The sequence below is a fragment of the Canis lupus genome, chromosome 27 (genome assembly GCF_003254725.2).
Source record: "Canis lupus dingo isolate Sandy chromosome 27, ASM325472v2, whole genome shotgun sequence".
NCBI classification, from domain to species: Eukaryota; Metazoa; Chordata; class Mammalia; order Carnivora; family Canidae; genus Canis; species Canis lupus.
Window position 1 is genome coordinate 7,173,028 of NC_064269.1, and position 22,380 is coordinate 7,195,407.

General features: G+C 41.4%; 1 pseudogene; it reads right to left on the minus strand.

Moving 5' to 3' along the window:
* Positions 1 to 1,164: 1,164 nt before the first annotated feature.
* Positions 1,165 to 2,237, minus strand: LOC112656578 (bifunctional methylenetetrahydrofolate dehydrogenase/cyclohydrolase, mitochondrial-like; annotated as a pseudogene).
* Between the last annotated feature and the right edge of the window lie 20,143 nt (positions 2,238 to 22,380).

The following is a 22,380-nucleotide window of genomic DNA, read 5'->3' on the forward strand; positions in this document are numbered from 1 at the left end:
GTTAAGCATCTGTTCTCAATAGGACAATGTCCTCCATGTTAATTACTGGGTTAATGACTTCTCTTGGCTGGATCGCATGACCCAGCATGTTTTGCTTCTTAAGCTAGCTTGGAGGGATAATGGCGGTCTCTGTGGTGGGATACTGCAGAACTATGTGCACTAACACCCACCTGTTTAAGCTTTCAAGAAATACAAATCATTTTTTTTCAGTCTTTAAAAAAATTGTTATTTAGATTCAATCTGCCAACATATCACTCAGTGCTCATCACATCACATGCCCTACTTAGTGCCCATCACCCAGTTAGCCCATCCCTGCACCCACTTCCCCTTCCTCAACCCTTTGTTTGTTTCCCAGAGTCAGGAATCTCTCATGGTTTGTCTCCCTCTCTAATTTTCTCCATTCAGTTTCCACCCGCCCCACCCCCCTTTATGGTCCCTTTCACTATTTCTTTTTTTTTTTAATTTATTTTTATTTTTTATTTTATTTTTTGTTTCTTTTGTTTTTTGGCTTTCACTATTTCTTATATTCCTTATATGAGTGAAATCATATGATAATTTTCTGTCTCTGATTGACTTATTTCACTCAGCATAATACCCTCCAGTTCCATCATGTTGACATAAGTAGTAGGTATTTGTCCTTTCTGATGGCTGAGTAATATTCCATTGTGTATATATATAGACCACATCTTCTTTATCCATTCACCTGTCAAAGGACATCTTGGCCCCTTCCACAATTTGGCTATTGTGGATATTGGTGCTATGAACATTGGGGTTCAGTTGCCCCTTCATTTTTCTACATCTGTATCTTTGGGGTAAATACCCGGTACTGCAATTGCTGGGCCATAGAGTAGCTCTATTTTTAACTTCTTGAGGAACCTCCACACTGTTTTCCAGAGTGGCTGCACCAGCTTGCATTCCCACCAACAGTGCAAGAGGGTTCCCCTTTCTCCAAATCCTCGTCAACATTAATTGTGTCCTGTGTGGTTAATTTTAGCCATTCTCACTGGTGTGAGGTGGTATCTCCTTGTGGTTTTGATTTGAAATACAAACCATTTTAAACTATTTAAAACCATTTAAGTAAAATAAATAGAAAATATTGCATTTCTATTGGTCTGTTTTGCCTTTTGAACTAGCTTGGAGTGTGGTTCATGATGGAAAACACAATTAATTAGTTGCTATTCCAAGCTCCTTAGGTTTCAATAATTCTTACTCTTTAAGCCTCAGAACCATTTTTTTCTTTGTTTTTGGTTTTTTTTGTTGGTTTGTTTGTTTTTTGCAGTGATAATGGTATTCTTCATTAGCATTGCCACTATACTGGGACCAACACCCCCAGGACTGGAGTTATGTCACTGGCTTTCTTTCTGACTCCTTCAAAATCCACATCTCCAACTAACTAGCAGATATGGAATCTTGAAGTCTATTTATTTCCACACTGGTGACTGCTCCTCCCTCCTTGATCATATCTGCTGTGATTAGATTTGGACTGCCTGCAGCAGAGATCACAATATCTGCAAGAACGGTATTTTTCTTCAGGTCTTCTTTGGGAGGCATTGCCTTCAGGGCGTTCCTGCGCCCCATCTGTGTGTAGGATCATTGCAATGGGCATTCCAACATTTTTGACCTTCCAGCAGCAACCACATTCTTCCCTAGGGTTGGAATGCTAATTTGCTTAATTATTTCCCAGACCTCCCGTGGGATAGCTGGTAACATGGAATACTGATCCAAACACATTCGCCCTCCTTGAATGACATGAAAGCCATCAACATCCTTGTCTGGAGGATTATCGCATTATAGATACAGCATTACAGATCTCGCCCTCATCAGTGTGCTCTGGGAGACGCAGCTGAACAAGGAGGCCACTTGTATTATCCTTATTCGGTTTATTGATTAAATTCCACAGCTCTTCTTCTGAAACTAAAGCTAATTTCACAATGGTTTGGTGGTTCCCACATCTGCAGCCACCTGGTTTTGTTGAGGGTGTAGGAGTGACTTGGCAGGATTCTCACCAACCAGAACCACGCTCACAATCACTTTGGCCACTTGTTGCCCAGTGCCAGCCATTCATCCATCTCCTACCACACTTCCTGCTTGATCTGCTGGGCAAGTTTCCTTCCAGAAATGACACCAGCTTCATTTGGAACTGCCAAGTGGCGGAAGGAGCAATGGCGGAGGTGGCAGCTCTTCGAGGGCCAGGGCAGCCCGGTGGCTGATGTGGACACAATGGAAGCAGCGGTCATCACCTGTCCCAGTGTCCACACCAGGCGAGACTAGTCTTCAGTCGACTACTTTACAATGAAAATAATTATTATGTGGCTGTTCTCCAAATGTAGTGATTCTAAGTTTAATAATCTAATTTTTAAATTAAAGCAGCAGTATCCCAACTGTTTTAATTATATCCCTCATTAATGAAAAAAATGTATCAGCACACTCTCCCAATCCATATGGATTTATTTATAAATTATATACCCATGCCAGTATATCAATATGTTATCTATATTAGAAAGCATGCATAAAAGAGCAATTTAAAAGGGTGACATAGAGATAAAAGTCAGTGACTTTTTTTCTTATTTTATTCATTACTAGAACAATATCACTCAATTATGATGATGAATTAACATTCAAAGCTCATTCCTTTTAAAAACGCCTTGTTAATCCTGATGGCTTCATGTTCCCCCTTTGGCTAATAAAACAGGCGCCACACAAACTCAAGGCAAGGTTCATAATTAACAAGAGGGGAGGTAAATCCACATTTTAAGTAGTCTTTCTACTAAGTTTAAGTTTGGAGGTTGACTTTTGGTCAAATAGACCAGAACCTTGCTTTGCCTCATAATGTGGCTGATAAAAAGCTTGCATGTCCTAAGAATCAGAGATGTACACACTGTGCCATTTTCTTTTGTTTGGTTGTGCTTATTACTGGGGGGATTTGTGTTTACTCCTCTCCATTGTGTGAGAGGTAGTTTAGTTGGAACCAGATGCCACATGCCACACACCCACTGAGACACATCTGGACTCCAACATGTGGCCATTCAATGAAAGTGAACAACAACAACAAAAATGCATCAGCTCCTTGCTTAGGGAACTTCCACTTTCCCTCCCAGAGACCTAAAGAACCACAGGGGGATGCTTTGGGCTGACCAAGCAGGTGAGGTGCCTGCATCAATGAGAATGTTTAAATAGTAGGAAAATTGGACTCATTTTGTGTTGCTTCTTATAAATACAGATATAGATGCCCACTGTCTTACAGGGCCCCCAGAGTGCACAGACTCTAGTCAGAGACATATTTGCTACTACCTCGTCCTGTAAAGTTCACTGGGAACTTCCCAGTGCTGCTCATAAATGGATGTCCCAGAAAGCTGCTTCTCAGAGGTCAGGTGTTTACATAATAACTTCACAAGTTTGCCTTACCTATCTATTTTCTGTATTACTGTTTTTAAAAATATTTTATTTATTTATTCATGAGAGACACAGAGAGAGAGGCAGAGACACAGGCAGAGGGACAAGCAGGTTCCTTGCAGGGAGCCCCATGCGGGACTCGATCCCAGACCCCGGGATCACGACCTGAGTTGAAGGCAGATGCTCAACTGCTGAGCCACCGGGCATCGCGCATTTTCTATATTCTTAATATTGATATCTGTATTGACTTATAGGTTAAATTTATTTAAAAAGGAACCATTGTGTCACTGGCATGAATGGAAAAATCCGTCTCACTTCCCTTCAACTTGTTTGCCAAAGCCCTGTTCTTCTGACCGCAGTCTGCACCTCGCAGCTGAGAGCCCAGAGTGCCCCCGGCTCACCCCCCTGCCATGCCCAGCATTCAGTGCAGCCCAGGGACACCATGGACAGGAAAGTGCATCGCCCTCCACCTGCGACAGGCTTCTCAGCAACCAGCACACAGAGGGTGGGGAGGAGGAGGGTGCTGGCCCGCTGGCAGGCGCAGCCTTCACAGATCAACTTGCACACCATACTCGAGGAAACACATCTTTTTTTTTGTTGTTTACTTTGCTTCTAGGAAACACAGAACTAAATATAAGACTCAGCTATAGTCATGATATTGTCCTTAGGGCTTGTGTATTAGGGTTAGAGTCCCTTACCACTCCTCACCCTGGGTCTTGATTTGCTACTATCAGTTGTGGCCTTCTCAGTTCTTATTCATTGTTTGCGTTGATGGCACGCTGGTATTCTTGTGGATGCGTTCTTGTACAAGCCAGCGCAAAGCTTTGTGCAACACAGCAAACGTACATATCTCCTGTGACATTCCCTGACTCTAGATGTCATTACTGAGTTCATGTCTCATGAGGATAGAAGTCTGTGTATCCTATGGAGGACAGCACTAAGGACGTATTGGATGCCTTATTATATCTAAGATATTTCACAACTTACTTTGTAAATTCTACACAAAGATCCACTCGCTTATTCTCAAAACAAACTTGAGTAAAGGGCACATGAGAATGTGGTAGAGGGGATCCCTGGGTGGCTCAGCGGTTCAGCACCTGCCTTTGGCCTAGGGTCTGATCCTGGAGTCCCGGGATCAAGTCCCATGTCGGGCTCCTTGCATGCGGCCTGCCTTCTCCCTGTGTCTCTGCCTCTCCCCCTCTTTCTCTCTGTGTCGCTCATGAATAAATGAATAAAATCTTAAAAAAAGAAAAAAAGAGAATGTGGTAGAAGTGTTAGATGGCCAGTTCTCTCAAGAGACCATGTTCTCTCTCTGCCTCCCTCTTTCTTTCCCTCTCTCCCTCCCTTCCTTCCTCTCTTTCTCTTGTCCCCTCTCTTCCTTCCTCTCCCCTTCTCCCCTCCTCTCTTCCCCTGTTTCTCCCTTGTCCCCCACCATAAGACCAATTCTGATTTAGCCTGGTGGAAGCTGAGATGAACCTCCTGAAGCAGAACCAATGTGTCAGAGCTGAAGCCATGCTGCCCCCAGATGCTCTGCCAATGGACCCCAGCTGAGCTCAGCTGAGCCTCTCTCAGATCAGCAGAACCACCCAGCCATAGACTTGTGGGAAATCATAAGTGGTTGTTGTTTTGGCCATTAGGTTCTGGGTGGCTTGCTCTGTGGCGACAGCTAACTGATAGACTCGGAGTGAGGTTACATGACAGTTTGTTGGTGGCAGAGCTAGGAGTAGAATCCGGCTGCTTCTTATTCCTGGTCTAGGTGTTTGTCTATCATAGCATATTCCTGAATCTATCTACCTGCCTTCCCCTCAAGGAGCTGAGCTCTTGTCTTCTGAAGAGTGACCGCTGGTGCATCCTGTCCCCTCATGGAGTCAAAGGCAGCCACATGGATGCATGGATGACATCCTTAGGCAAAGAAGGTCCATTTGGATTTTGCAGAATGACTCTCTGTTTTAGAAGCCGTATCAAACAGTCTTCGGTTGTTCTGGGACTATCTGGCATAGCCATCTGTCTGTTTTTTTTTTTGTTTTTGTTTTTTTTTGCAGAAAAATGTCATAAACCAAATCACATTAGCTCTATTTGATTTTCCATCTTAACGTGCGGTGTTAAAATAAAATGCACATTGTCATCTAGAGGTCATGGAATAAACACATCAATTCCCCGTGTGGCTGTGACTCTGAGATGCCTTCAGGGAACGTGGTGAGGTGCCTTTCCCTCCCGTTGCACCTTGGCGTCCTGCTTTACTTCTGCCTGGGATATGAAATGTCAGCCTGTAGCTGATACTAGGCTTGATTTCTAAGACCAGCCTCATTCGCATGCTTTGTAAAATCTCCTATCAACATAGTAAGAAAGGTCACTTAACAATGGGGCAATCAATAGGTTTCCACCCCATGAATGAAGTTTGGTGTAAAAAGAAGCAAAAATAGTACCAGAAATAAATTATCAGCTTATCAACATGTTTATTAAGTGCATCATACTCGGAGCACCAGATGTGAGAAAGACAAAGGCTAAATGCCAGCAGCAGGGTTGCTAAGTAAATTATTTGGCTTGTCGCTGGTAATGAGAGGTTGTACTTGGTGGGAGTCGCCATGAAATTATATGTTTCTGCTGTGTTGTTCCTCAATGAACCGTGATCAACTCTAGGAATTGTTTGGATAAATTTTCCCTTTGGTGTTGACAGAAAAGAAAATCCTCTCTTAAGAGAAAACCTTTATAAGCTCCAAATGTTTTTTTTTTTTTTTTCCAAATCCACAATCTCCTTATTTCTTCATTTTTGGATTATTGGTTACACAGCAATCCACGAATCAAACTGGTTAATAGATGTATCGAATATAATTTATGATGACCTCTAATTCTCCCTTTTCTTTATACCATGTCAAAAAAATACTGTTGATTTGAGTTATGCTCAAGACTTATACTGTATGTTGGCAAATCGAACCTTAAAAAAAAAAAAAGGAGCAGTGACATTGTCCTATCCAGGTTCATTTAAATCTATATGAGCAAAATAGTCATTGCAAGATTATTACATCAGAATTCTCTAATGGAAGACTTAGAATGAGCAAGAAGAACTTAGAAAGATGATACTTTGGAGAGCATTTCCAAATCCTATTTCTGCTGGAGAAATGGGCAAATCTTACAATAAAGCTGCTGATTTGATTAGGAAGACTACTAATTACACGCTGTAGCAACACCCTCACGCACAATCTCCTATTCATAGGTCTGGCATTTTCCCCATTTCTTGTTGAGAAAAACATTTCCTGGCTCAGTTGAGAAGAACAAGTCATTAGAGGCTCCAGTAAACAGTTCCGTGTGGGGTGTCCCTTTGAGCAAGCAGCTGTCCTTTTGGAAATTGCCTTTATTGTTGGAGGCTCCCAATTTTGCAGTCAGGAGGTCGTATAAAATCAATTAAGTCAGAGGATCTCTGGGTAATCAGTTCCAAGAACTGTTGCCCCAGCTGTGATTATTTGCCGACTGTGGCAGCTGCCGCCCTATCCCTGTGTCACTGGTGCCCACGCGTTAGCCTTCACCTCCTGGCAGCAGTGTGGTCCCGCCCCCCTCACCCGCCCCCCCCATCCTGGAGCTTGTCTCCTTGCCATCCTTGCTGGTTGGGTGCAGGCTGCCATCTCTCGAGTCTCCCCGCTGGCTGCACCCGCCAGAGATGCCAGGAGAATGTCCCGCTGGGTTAACAGGTTGTGGCTTTCAGTTCCTCCTCCAGCAGGTAGGAAGCTGGAAGGAAGTACCACAGAGTGCTGCTGTTGCTATGGCAACCAGAGCTGCTCCTCCGAAAAGCTGTTGGAGAGAAAAAGCTTCTCTCCTGATTCTCCTTCTGTATCTTCCCCTGTATCTTCTCTCCTGATTAAGGCACCTCGTTTCTCCTAATACCTGCGTCCACCTTGCCCCTGAGGAGATCACGCCATACTGTGGCTTAAACAACTGAAAAGTGTTCATCTTTTCATTAAGGTACACATTCTTAAACCAAAAGAAGAAAAATCTCGTAAGATCTAATCTTATGGTTTTATGCAGCATGTAGCTGGGTGAAGAAGCATTTTGATGTGTAGAGACTTGATTCAATCATTCATTCATTCATTCGCCAAGCGGGTATTGAATACTTGCCAGTGAGCACCTGGAACAATGCTAAGCCCTAAGAGTTCAGAGATGAATAAGACGTTTCTGTCTCAGTCTGGTTGGAAAGGCAGATATGAAAATAAATAGTCACAATAAAGTAGTGCTGGTGTCTGCTAAAAGCCTGTCTGGCCCTGTGGGGCATACGGGATGGGTAAGTCGTTCTGCTGGGAGAGGCTGGGAGAGTCAGGAAAGGCTCACCATGCAGGTGAGTTGTGAGGCAGGCACAGGTGTGTAGTAAGCACCTCTTAAATGCTCTCCTCAGTTCATTATCTTGGCCTAATTTATCGGCTAGTGGGTTGAGAAGGCCCAGGGAGTCTTCGTGAGATAAAGTGTAAATATGATTCAAAGAAAGCTGGGGGTGTCTCACTTGTGAGTATTTGGAAGGTGGAGATGGTAGTGAGGGGAGCAGGGAGGGTGAAGGCTGGGAATGAGGGGAACCACTCGGGAGACCCTCACGGGGGAAAGTCCTGGCTAGGCTGTTCAACTGGACCTGGGGAGCAGGGTGGGGGCAAGTGGAGGCTAGTGTGGGAGATCGGTGGGGTCACTGGTGAGAAAACATCCATCTGTTAGTAAGTGCAGTGGTGTAGTGCCATGGTTAACAGCGGGGCTTTGGGAATCAACACATAGGAGTTTGTTTCCACTCTACTACCACTAACTGGACACTTGGAACAAATAGGAATCTTTCTGGGCCTATCTTCTCAGCTGTACAGTGGGGAATAGAGATCTGTTACCGGTCGCATTGTGTCCTCCTTCCAAATCCATATGTTGAAATCCTAACCCCCAGTATTGTTGGGAGATAGCGTCTCCGGAATGTGGCTATATTTGGAGACAGAGTACTTAAAGGGATGATTAAGTTTAAATGAGCTCAGTAGGGTGGGCCCTAGTACAATATGACTGGTGTCCTTATATGAAGAGGAAATTGGACACAGACACATACACAGGGAAGATGATGTGAAGACACTGGGAGAAGATGGGCATCTACAGCCAAGGAGAGAGGCCGGGAGCAGCTCCTCCCCTCCACAGCCCTCTGTAGGAACCAGCCCATGGACACTTGCTCTGGGACTTCTAGCCTCAAGAACTGTGAGAAAATAAATCTGTCTTGTTAAGACCACCCAGTCTGTGGGGCTTTGTTATGGCAGCCCTAGGAAACGAATACGTAGAGCTGTCGTGAGGATTACATAATTTATATAATATACCAAAGCATGTGATAATATTCAATATGTGGTAGCTATTGTTATCAATGACAATAAAATTGGCTCTACTTTAAACAAAAATAAATCCTAACTCACTTGCATTATTGGACTGATAAGGCTCTCAAGATTATTTGATTTCTCTGGTTAACTGAGTGCCAGAGGGTCCTTTGTTTCCACTCTGACGTTTAAGCCTTTTAATATGCCTCATCCATCCTTATACTGATTAAAATTAAACCTTTTTTTGATTTACAGACCCGAGTGCCTCCTCTTTAATTGCAAGAGATTGAAATTGAACGTGTACTGCTTGTAAAAAGAAGTTTTGTTTTGTTTTGTTTTTAATAAGTCAGTCGAGTTGTCAATGTTCTCTAATGACTTGCTTCTCTCTTTTTTTTTTTTTTCCACAATGGAGTGCTGAAAAATCCAGTTAACTTTAAGGTGCTAGGCAATTGAATAAATCCAATGTGTCAACATTCTTTGCTTTTCATGGGCGCATTCTGCAAAACACAAGTGTTACATAACTGCTCTACATTGTAAGGGCTCAAACTTGTGTCTGGAACTTTAATTATAATAAAAAAACATATGCAAATTACTATCATTGTCTCTATTTATTTTGGACCAGCTGCTTCTAAACAATTAACAAACAAATCATGTAAATGTAATTAGGAGAAATACCAGGCTCTGAAAAGAAAACAGAAAAAACTGAATTCTGTTTACAGTCTTCCAGATTATGCTTTTCCTTTGCATTTATAGGAGCTGGTATCAAACAGTACATTGCACTTCATCGTTGCCCTGATCTGACATTTCTACTTATCTTCGAAGAGTGAAATTTATTTAGTTTCTTTCTCTCCCTTGAGGAGAAGGTTATAAACCACAGAACAAATGATCTTTATTGGTTCTTATCTACCCAAGAAAATTCTGTGCCTGGAATTTCAAGGAAAGAAGAATGGGGAAGGAAGATTATGGGAAGATGTAACTCAGACTCTCAGTAGGAGGGAATACAGGACCTTTGATGGGTTTGGTGGATTAAATGCTATTCCTCCCAAGAGGAGGTGGAGCCTAGTACACCAGTCCTTGAATCTGGGCTATACTTTGCAACTAGCTTTGGCAAATAGAACAGTGTGATTTCCAAGCAAGGCATCAAGAGGACTTGCAACTTCTGCTCTCATTTTCTTGCATCATTGCCCTGACACTGCCGTGTAAAGAAGTTTGCTTGAGTCACCTGGAAAATGACAGATCACATGAAAAGAGACCCTGCTGACAGCCAGCACCAAATGTCAGACATCTGAGGGAGTCCATCTGAGACTATCCAGGCGAGACCAAGAGAAGAATAATCTAGCTGAGTCTGGCCCACATTGCTGACCTACTGAATCGAGAGTCAGTAAAACGAATGTTGTTTTAAGTCACTAAGTTTTCGGTTATTTGTTACACAGCAATAAATATGTGATACAAAAACACATAGGATATTGACAAAACATTTTACAAAACCCAACACTGTCATGATAAAAACACTCAACAAACTAGACATAAGAAGGAAATTTCCTTAACCTACTATGAAAAACCCTTGATAAACGTCACACTTATTTGTGAAAGACTGAATGTTTCCCCTCTAACGTCATAAACAAAACAAAGATGCCCACTCTTACCACTTCCATTCAACATTGTAGTGAAGATTCTAGCTAGAGTTAGGGAAGAAAAAAAAATAAAAGACATACAGATTGTAAAGGAAGAAATAAGATATTCTACTTATAGAGGATCTGATTTTCCATAAAGAAAATCCTAAGGAATCTACTAAAAAATCATTAGAACTAATAAATGAGTTTAGCAAGATGCCAGGTCAATGTACAAATATCAGTTGTGTTTCTATACACTTGCAATGGATAATCAGAAAATGAAATTAAGAAAACAATTCCATTGACAATTGCAACGACAAGAATAGAATACTTATATATTTAACATAAGAAATCTAAGACTTGTATAATTAAAAACGGTAAAACACTATTGAAAGAAAACGAAGATCTAAGTAAATGGAAAGACATCATGTTCATTAATGCGAAGACTTAACATTGTTGAGATGGCAATACCACCCAAACTGTTCTACAGATTCAACATAATCCTTAGAATCTTTATCAAATCACAGTGGACCTTTTTTGTAGAAATTGACAAGCAGATCATAAAATTATATGGAAATTCAGAAGACTCAGATTAGATCAAACCATCTTGAAATAGAAGAGCAACGTTAAAGGATTAATTTCCAGATTGAAGAAGGTACTACAAACCTATAGTAGTCAAGACAGTGTACGACGGGCGTAAGTATAGACATATAAGTAAGTGGGATACTTGAGGGTTCAGAAATAGACTCTCATATTTATGTTCAACTGATTTTTTTTATAATGCACCCGGACAATTACACAAAGAATGGTCTTTTCAAGAAATGGTACTGGGACAAATGGATATGCACATACAAAATAATGACTTTAGAGTCCTACCTCACCCCACACACACAGATTAATTCAAAATGGATGATAGAAGAGCTAACGCTATAAATCTCCTGGAAAAAATATGGGAACAAATCTTTATGACCTTCGATTAGGCAACTGTTTCTTCCCTTTTTTTAAAAAAAACTTATATAAAAAAAAACCTTATTTATTCATTTTAGAGAGAGAGAAAGAGAGTGAGAGCATGAGATGAGTGAGGGAAGGAGAAGCAGTGGAAGAGAGAGAGAATCCCAAGCTGACTCCAAGCTGAGTGCAGAGCCTGATGTAGGGCTTGATCCCAGGACTCTGAGATCATGACCTGAGTCGAAATCAAGAGTTGGCCCCTGATTGATTGAGCCATCCAGGTGCCCCCTGATAACTGTTTCATAGACAAAAAAATCAAAAGCACAAGTGACAAAAGAAAAATAAATAGGATTTCATCAAAATTATAAACATTTGTGCTTTAAAGGACACCATCAAGAAAGGAAAAGGAAAAACTGTAGAATGTGAGAAAATACTTGAAATCGTATTTCTGATAAGGGACTTTTATTCACCACATATAAAATAACTTCCAAGTCTAATAAAAATGGAAAAAAACTCAATATAAAAATGGACAAAGGCCTTAAAAAGACATTTCTCCAAAGAAAATTTACAAATAGCCAATAAGGACAAGGAAAGATGCTCCACATGACTAGTCATTATGGAAATTAAACCATAATGACGTAGCACTTCACATCTGCTAGCATGGCTATAACCAAAGACAGAAAACAAGTGTTTAGAAGGATGTATAGAAATTGGAATGCTCATACATGGCTCATACATGGTGGGAATGTGAAATAGCGTGGCCACTTTTGAAAACAGTTTAGGATTTCCTCAAAAGATTAAACACAGAGTTATCATATAACCCAGCAATTCCAGTCCTAGGTGTATACCCAAGAGAAATAAAAATGTGTGTCCAGACAAAAATTCGTACATCCCTGTTCAAAGCAGCATTATTCATAATAGCCAGAAAATAAAAACAACCCACCCAAATTTCTATCAGAATAAACAAAATGTGGTAGATCCATACAAGGACTATTATTCAGCCATAAAAAGAATGAAGTACTGATATGTGCTATGACATGGATGAACCTGGAACACATTACGCTAAGTGGAAGAAGTGGTCATAAAAGACCACACATTGCATGATCTCATTTACATGAAATGTTCAGAATTGGCAAATGTATAGAAACAGAAAGTACATTAGTATTTGCCAAGGCTTGGGGATAGGTGGAAGGTGGGGGAGAAGGCTGAGTGCTGGCTAATGGGTATAGGGTTTCGTTTGGAGGTGACGCAGATGTTCTAAAACCGGATTTCGGTGATAGTCGCACAACGTCAAATAAGCTAAAAGTCACTGAACTGTGCACTTTAAGTGGATGAATTTTAGAGCAGGTGAATAAATTTTAAAAGCTATTTTTAAAAAATGCATAGGAGCTCGCACGTCTATGCAGCATGTTTTTTTGCCATCAATGCCTCTGCCTCATTCCATTTTCAGGGTTCTGGAATGGTGTGTGATCTGGCTGTCACTCTATACGTAAAAGAGGTCCTCAGTGACGTAGCCTAAAGGCCCACTCAGAGATAATACCCAAATCTCATTTCAGATAGCTGGCTTACCCAAACAGGTCTGAGATGAAAGGCTTCACGGATGCAGCAGGCTTCGGTGGTGTGTCCTCCTGGCAGCCACCGTGCTGAGCTGGGACACAGGGCACACTGGACACAGTCCTTTCCCACATGGTGCTGCTGGCTGCCGGGAAATTCAGACCTGCAGCCAAAGACGGGGCTGAGTCCTAGGGACCATAGTCCTGAGTGGTAAGGGTGGCAAGTGCAGAGGGGGAGCGACGATTCTGTTTGGAGGAACCAAGTAAGAGTCACTAAGAGAGTGACCTTTGAGCTAGGGCTTGAGGAATGGATGGGGCTGGAGGGTCTCCAGTGCTGGGTGGGAGTGTGAGGATAGAGCATTGTTGGGGAGCTCTTTCTCCTCTCTTTTTCTGTGCTCACCACCCCTCTCCTCTTCACCCCTAGTTGTTTACTGTGTCAGCTCAGGGCTCTCTTCCCATGGGGTGGGGGTGCTATTGTAGGATTGCAGCTCCATGCAGTTCTTGGAGGGGGGGATTGCAGAGCTGGCCCCAGCGGGAAGCGAAGCTTGAGCCAGGTCCTGACTGTTGCTGCTGCTGTCTGCCTAGGAGTGTGGCCTAGTAACGGCTGGTGGCAGCTAACGGTTGGCATGGCCCTACCCCAGCCCCTGAGTTTTAAGCCGGCAAGTCCAGGCTCCAGGTCCCTCCCTTGAATGAGATACTGTTATAGTCTCTGATCCCATGGGACCTAAAGTGTCTGGCTGTTCAGATTGCTCTGGAAACAGAGCCCTGGCAGGTCTGTGATTGTCTTCCTGCATAGCACTTTGGCTTTTGGCTCCACTTCATGCCTTCAGAGGTGTTATTCTTGTTTTTGAATCTGACAATGTTCTTTTGGTTTTCTTTTTAAATTTTTAGGCCATTTCTAAGTGTTTGAACAAATAGGGTAGGGAGGCCAGGAAAACAAAGGGTGAATTTACAGTGATGCCTTGTGACTACACATCCCAGCTGGGGTTTGATGCACAGGCAAGGGAAGGTCAGTGATCTAGGACAGATTGGATACCTAGGTAGGTTACCAAGATAAGGTACAACAGAATCAGTGACCTAAAAGAAAGAGCATTAATTTTATGAGGTGCTCTGTGATAAAAGAATTCAAGAGTGAAAGAGCTTTGGGAAATGCTGCACAGGATATTCTCAGAGATTCAAAGTGAATATTAGCATATCGAGGACTCTGAAAAGTAAATAAACTTCTACGTCTTTCTTTAATCTGGTATTTCTCAAATTTTCTTGACCACGTAATAGTTTTCTCCCCCATAAAACCCATTAATGGCTCAAGAATACTTTGGCAAATACGGGTTCCGAAAATCCTCTCATTGTTAACATAGAATCACATTGCTTACAAAGCTAGTTTCTAGAAGATACAAGAAGAAGTAGATACTGTATGAATTAAAATGAAGTTTAGGGACTCCAAAGAGTCTAGGCCCATTTAAAGGCTTCTGTCTCTTCTCTTCGCTCTGAACAAATTTTCTAACAGTCTCTCAGAATTGGGACATGGTTTATTCTGGAACTGCTCCTTCTCTGGTTGGAAGTCTTCCTGGGGCACCTTTGGACGGCAACTCCGTCCTTCTTCAGTTGCCGTGTGCCTCAGCTTGCCAGACAGCTGGCCTGCTCTGCTCGTCCCTGTTGATGCCTGCTTTTCACAATGAGCAACTGTAGGGGACTCATCTCTCAGCTCCCAGGTGGATTCCAGAAGAAAGTGAGCTCTTCAGTAAGATGGGGGCTGTTTAAGGCCACCCATTCCTGAAATGCGCGTAGGCTGTTTGCCCAACCATGGACTCGGCAATACCCCACGCGAGATGGGAGCATGGGGTTCGCTTGCTGGCTCTCTGCTCCTGGTCTGCCCCTCCCGTTTCCATTCCTAACCCAAAGGATCTTTGAGAATCTTCTGGGAGCTGAAGGCAAGAGTAATGTACCTCAGCTCACCATGCTGTCAGAAAATGCTTTCTACTTCAATGTTTGTTTCCTCCGCTGGCCACTGTGTTTATAAGGACAGAAACTCCGTCTCCTTTCTCTTATTTCTTCTACAACAGGCACAGAGGATAATCCACAGTAGCTGCTAATAAATAAATGTAACCCGGATGAATGCTTTCCATAGGGGTTCACATCAGTTTTGAATAATTTCACTTTTGAAAAAGTTCCCGACAGGTGCCTGGATGCCTCAGTCAGTTAAGTGTCTGACTCCTGATTTCCACTCAGGTCATGATCTCAGGGTCGTGAGATTGAGCCCTGTGTCAGGCTGTGCACTCTGTGCAGCTTGGGATTCTATCCTTTTTCTGCCTCTCCCCCAGCTCACACTGTCTTTCTGAATAAATAAATAAATACATAAATAAAATCTTTAAAAAAAGTGCTTGACTTGGGCAGTGATCAGTATCAAAGATCTGAAATCGTAGTTTCTCCCCAAACAGGAAGATGACAGATTGATTCTTAACTTGGGGCCTCAGTCCCTTCTCTTCTCTTCTTTCCTCCGAACCTCCAGCTTTTTTTTTTTTTTGAAAAAATTGTGAACCACAGAAAAATCGAAAGAATGATATAGTAAATACCTAGAATTCTTTTACCCAGAGTTCCCAATCATTTGCTATTGAAAATTAACACTGATGCCTAACATTATTTGAGACACAGTCCATATTCTAATTTCCTTAATTGTCTCCCTCCCCCAACCCTTTATAACTTAATTTTTCTCCCCCCACTCAAGATTCCATCAGGGATTTCACGTTGCATTTCATGATGCAATGTGACCTGCCATAGGGAGCCACAGGGCAGGGAATAGCAGCTCCTCCGCAGTGGGCTGCACCAGCTGACTACTCCGGGTGCTATTTTATTATCCAGAGTACCTCACCAGGTCCCTCTCCCCAGCTTGTGCTGCCCACTGATACATAAATCACAGCCAGGTTTTTCTGTGTTCTCAATTTGTTAGAGATTTTAATGAGATAGCGTTTAAGATGCTGACATTCCTAAGATGAATAATTCCCACCCAAACAATAGTGACTTCAACATTCCTGATTTTATTTCCTTGTGTACAAGGAGTCTAAAAATAGCAAGTTTCCTATTAGCCCTCCTTCACCATCCCTAGGGTTTGGCGTTCGTTCTCATGGTAGAAAATGGCTGCCAGAACTTCAGCCATCACATCTGTGTTCCAGGCAGTGGGACCGAGAAAGGGAGAGAGAAAGTCTGGTCTTCTTTTTAGAGAGGAGACTCCTTGGAAACAGCACATAATGCTTGTTACATCTCATTGCCCAAAAAAAGTAGTCACATGACCACAGCTAGGGAGACCAAACAAAAACACAATGTAATCTTAGCTGGGTGGTAATGTGCTTAGCAAAAATTAGGGTTCTGTTATCAAAGAAGGATGAGATATTGGGTGACAACTAGCAGTCTTTGCCTGTCATATCTCCCTTATTGGGGGGCGATGCATAGGTCTTCAGCTTAAAAAAGATTACAAATTAAGTCCCCCTAGGACCCATATTGGCCTAGGTTGGTCCTTGTTCCTTGGGAAAGATGTGGTACTAAGTGTTGTGAGGCGGCTTACCTTTCCTATTTTATTTAACAATATTAGGTCTGGGGGAGTAAATATTTATTAATTTATTTAGAATTAAAATTATTCATTAAGGGGATCCCTGGGTGGCTCAGCGGTTTAGTGCCTGCCTTGGCCCAGGGCGCGATCCTGGAGTCCCGGGATCGAGTCCCACGTCAGGCTCCCAGCATGGAGCCTGCTTCTCCCTCCTCCTGTGTCTCTGCCTCTCTCTCTCTCTCTCTATGTCTATCATAAATAAATAAATAAATCTTAAAAAAAGTTATTCATTAAAACCATAATAATTTACTTGAGTGTGGTTGAAAAGGCATGAGTCTGAATCAGAGAACCCCGAGTTTGTCCCATGCCCACTGTGAGGGTCAGATGGACATGCGAACGGGTTCAAGAACTAGTCAACAAGTAGTAACAGCTTGCCTGCCTTCCTGTCTTCCTGACTTCTTCCTTCCATCAGAATTCTACATCCTGGCAGAGACTTCATTAAGACATGCTGCTTCTCAATTGGGTTTTTTGTTTTTTAATTAAAAATTTTCTTTTGGTATATTTTTTATTGGAGTTCGATTTGCCAACATAGAGTATAACATCCAGTGCTCATCCTGTCAAGTGCCCCCCAGTGCCCATGACCGGGTCAATTGTTTTTTAAAGCCAACTGTGTCTGGCTGCATTGAAAAGGATATTAAGCTTGTGGCCAGGACGCTGTCTGCTGACTCGTGCACATCTCTGGGTAAGGGTACCTAGGTCTCCAGCTTTAAGTAGGGCTCTTCTTAACGTGAGGGGGCAGTTTCAGTAACAGCTGACAATAAACATGCCCTCAATTTTTTTTGCTGGTCTTGTTTCCTTTTCTTTTCTTTTCTTTTCTTTTCTTTTCTTTTCTTTTCTTTTCTTTTCTTTTCTTTTTTTCTTTTCTTTTTTTTCTTTTCTTTTCTTTCTTTTCTTTTCTTTTCTTTTCTTTTCTTTTTTCTTTTCTTTCTTTTTTTTTTTTAATGTAGCAAGCTTTCAGCTATGGAGACTGTAGGAATAGGTTGAGTGAGTGATTTGGGCTTCCAGTGCCCCTGTCTTTACGTAAAGGGCATGCTGTTTCAGAGACAGACCCACGAAAGGCCCAGGAACATCTTCTTCAGCTCCGGACAATTCCCATCTCAGCTGTTTCTTTGGAAACCGAGGCCTGAATCATGTAAGCTGGGAGAACAAAGAGGAGAAGGGGAAGCTTTTTTTTTTTTGTAAAACATCTGTACAGCGTCCACTTCAAGTGGGGCTGGGGAGTGGTGGGGAAAATGAATGGTTGTTTTGACAGGCTGACTCTTTAAGCTGAAGCACTAAAAGTACGTTTCACATCGTTAAATACAACTTCCCTTCCTTACTCAAAGTTGAAATGTAGCAATGGTTGATTATTATGTACAGGCTACTTTATTTGACTCTTTCTCAGTAGTTCACATGGGAGGATGCTAATCACAGATGTCTTTTGAGGCTTGTATAGAATGATTTTTGTCTAAGAGGCTTGACATTAACCTGATCAAAGTATCTACTAACATGTCAACCCTGACACATGTGAGGGGTATTTATTATCTTTGGGAATCTCAGGGACTAAATATATGAGTCATGTTGGGGACTACTTCTTTATCTAGATGACTTTTAAATGGAGTGATGGATTCTTGATTCACTTGAGGAGTAAATGTGGCGAACCAGAGTGGCGAAGTGGATAGAGCTTCGGATTCAGAGTTAGACCACGTGGTTCAAGTCCCACCTTAGAAGTTGGAGTGAACTTTATAAGGGTCACTATGAAATTCATGATAAATACTTTGGGGTGGCAGGCATTGACCCTGGTGTTTCAGCTATGCTCTATTATTTAATCCTGACACTGATTCTAGGAAGTGCTTTTACTTTAATCTCAGAAAGATTTGGTTAATCTCACGGGTAGATGCACCCACCTGGCATGTTCCCCTGGGCTGCATGTCTTCAGGTGGGACACTTTATGCCATTTTGTAACCAGGAAGACTGAAACCACACACAAAAGATGGCCGAGTGGAAGGTATCTATGATGATACCATAGAACAGCTGTCCCAACCTTGGACCAAAAAACCCTGGACTTCTGGTAATGTGAGGAAAATTCATGTCTATGTGTTTAGTTTCTCTTGGTTGGGTTCCTGGTATTTGTGGCTAAATATTTTCAAACTGATGTTGCCCCTTCCCCATAAATTATGTATTGTGGAAGCTCAAAAGGGGGACAGATTAGGTGAACTTTCATGTAACACACGTCTAATATAAAGAAATGTGTTTTTCTCCCCCTCACTTCCTTTTCTAAAATGGGTCTTTGACATGTGTTTGTTAAGACAGAAGGACTTATATTCAGAAACCAGGGACTCTTTTTTCTTTGCTATAATGTTGATGATTTCTTCAATTTTCCAATTTCTTCCTGCTTCTTACAATTTGGTGAAAATTAAAGACGACATCTTCTTTTAGAGATCAGGACCTTTTGCTCCATTTATGACAAAAATCATTTAAAAATGAAAATTATTAAGTTATTTTATTTGACATAACTATGTTTGCCAAATAATTTGTGAACAAACCCACCTATAGCTTTTTCTGCTTCTAAATAAATAAGGTTACCTACAGCTTTAAAGGTTGTTGAATATTTTTTTTTAAATCACTAAAATTATCCTTAGAGATCTATAGATTTAAAGAGATGTTATGGAATTATCAACCTGTTCCAATTCATGGACCTTATTTGGATACTGACTTGAACAAACAATATGTTTTTAAAAAAATTTAATTTATTTATTCTTGAAAGACACACACACAGAGAGAGAGAGAGACAGAGAGAGAGAGAGAGAGAGAGAGAAACAGAGACACAGGCAGAGGCAGAAGCAGGCTTCATGCAGGGAGCCTGATGTGGGACTTGATCCCAGGCCTCCAGGATCATGCCCTGAGCCAAAGGCAGACACTCAACTGCCGGGCCACCCAAGCGTCCTGAACAAACAATATGTTAAAAAAACTTATGAAACATTGAGACAATAGTGAATGTTAGTGATTTTTATAGAATTACCATTAATTTTGAGGTGTGGTGATAATATTGTGATATTTTGGAGTCTATCAGAGATATGCACTGAACAATCTGTGGACAAAACATCTTAGATTTGTCCATGAATTCATAACATGGCCATGAGGCTTATTGTTGATTCTGGGCAATGAGGTTCATTGTTCTAGTCTCTCAGCTGTTGTGTAGTGTCGACGTTTCCTGTAGTAACAATAAGAAAACAAGCAAACAAAGGTGATTAGAGGATTGATGGCATTACACAGGAAAAATTAATTGGGGGTTTCACGCACTGTCCCAACAACAAAGCTGAACAGACTGAAAAATCAACAACTCTTCCAGGAACCACATGAGAAATGATGAAGCAGGGCATACAGCAGCTCTCAGGAGTGGAAAATAGGCAGTGAATACAGAGAATAACAACTTACCTAGGCAGAGACTCAGAAACCACCATGGGAGCTAGTGCCAAGTAGGCAAACTACAACTGTAATAGGCCAATTGCTGGAGGCTCCATGTGACAAGTATAAGTTAAATACTCCAGGGTCTTCAGCATTTTTCGTGAGATTTACCTCCAGGAGCTTGTTCAGGTTCTCACAGCAACTGTCAAGGGAAAATCCCCTCATGCTCTTAGCCAGGGAAAGGGAAAAAGAATCAATTTGAAATATACCAGAGCACTCCATCCCTAACAAGGTCTGTCCTCAGGAAAAACTAGTTAATGAGAACTTGACCTGTTGGGCTGTTATCAGAGCTTAACTGGCCTGGGGAAATCCTAGTCTACTCTAACCATCCTCTTCCCCACAGTGGGGGGAGAGAAAAAGTCTAAATACCTGTGATAGTCACAGTTCAGAGGCATTGGCTCACTAAAGATGAGCCTTAATCATAGGACTGTAGAATGCCTTCCCCTCTGTGCACATCTTACCACCACATTGCTAAAGGCCTACTTACAGCAGTTCCTTTTACTTGGTGCATCTTGTCTGGCTATCAAGAAAAATATTATAAAACATACTCAAAAGCAAAAAACTCCACAATTTGCAGAGACAGAGCAAGCATCAGAAGTAGACATAGCAGGAATCTGGGAATCATCAGATCCAAAATATAAAACAACCACGATTAATGTGCTAAGGGATCTAATGGATAAAGTAGATAGCATACAAGGATATATGGGTAATGTAAGTAGAGAGATGGAAATCCAAAAAGAAAAACAAAAAGGAAATACTAGCGATTAAAAAAAAAAAAAAAGAAACCATTAAAAGAAATGAAGAATGCTTTTGATGGTCTTACTAGTAGATTGCGCATGACTGAGGAAAGAATCTCTGACCTTGAGGATATCTCAATAGAAATTTCCAAAACTGAAAAGCAAAGATAACAAAGTCTGAAAAAGCAGAGCAGAATATCTAAGGATGGTGGAAAAACTGCAACTGTGTAACATGCATGTAATGGGACTGCTGGAGGAGAAGAGAGAAAGAAACAGAAGACCCATTTGTAATATAATGACTGATAATTTCCCTAAATTAATGTCAGACACCAAACCACAGGTCCAGGGAGCTCAGAGGACACCAAGCATGATAAATCTGCCCCAAACTACACCTCGGTATATCATTTTCAAACCACAGGAAATCAAAGTGCTGAAAAAAGCCAGAGGAAAAACCATCTTCACTATGGAGGAATGAAGATAAAAAATGACCACTGACTTCTCCTCAAAAACCATGCAAACAAGAAGGCAGTGGATGGCAATATTTAAAGTGTTGAGAGAAACAACTGCCAACATAGAATTCTGCATCCTTCAAAAGTGAAGGAGAAATAGACTTTTCAGACAAACAAAAATTGAGGAATTTGTTGCCACTAGACCTACCTTGCAAGAAATGTTAAAAGAAGTAGTTCTGTAGAGAGAAGGAACATAACATAGTTCAGAAACTGATATCTACTAAAGAAAGGAAGAGCATCAAAGAAAGATTAAGTCAGGGTAAAATAAAACTCTTATTTTTCTTATTCTTAATGGATCTCTCACATACTAGTTTGTTCAAAATAATAATACTAATAAATATATTTATATATACTTACATATAAGTGAAATGAATGACACTGGCACCAGGCCAGTGGTGGGAAAGAGGAATTAAAAGTACTTTTCTTATTATAAGAAATTATAATTATTTCTTATTATTTCACTCTACCTGTGAAATAATACAGCGTTATTTGAAAATGGACTTCTATGAGTTGTGAATGTATATTGCAAACTGGGAAAACACTCCTGTGTTTCTCCTTTGTGCTTGAATTGCTATCATACAATACTTCTAATACCAGTGGTGGAGGTTTTCCACATGTCAAACAAATTTGTCAAACACCAGCTGGGTGTCCTACAATTTGTTCTAATTCTGACACTAACATGAGTTAGTACAGACAATACAGGTTAAGGGCTCAGTCCCACAAGACTGCCTTCCACTTTAGGTGCAAACCATAAGTAGTAGGTCCCCAGGTTATCCACAACTTCTGCCTACTGGCTGCAAATTGGAGGTTTCCATGACCCCCTCCTTGAATTCAGTCATTTGTTAGAACAGCTCATAGAACTCAGGGAAGGACTTACTTATGTTTACCAGTTTAAGTTGTATAATAAATATATTTATCAATTTTTATTGTATAATAAAAGATATGATAAAGGATACAGATAAACAACCAGATGTAGTGATACATAGGGTGAGATCTAAAAGGGTCTTGACCACAGAAGCTTCTGTTTCTGTGGGGTTAGGCTGCACCCCCCTCCTGACATGTAAATATGTTCACCAACCTGAAAGCTCCCTGAATGCTGTACTTTTGACATTTTTATGGCGGTTTCATCATGTAAGTATTATAGATCATTCATTCAATCTCCAGCTGCTCTAACTCTTCCCAGAGGATGATAGTGGAGCTGAAAGTTCTGAACTTATAATAATGGCTTGATCTTTCTGGTGATCAACCCCCATCCACGAGCCCACCA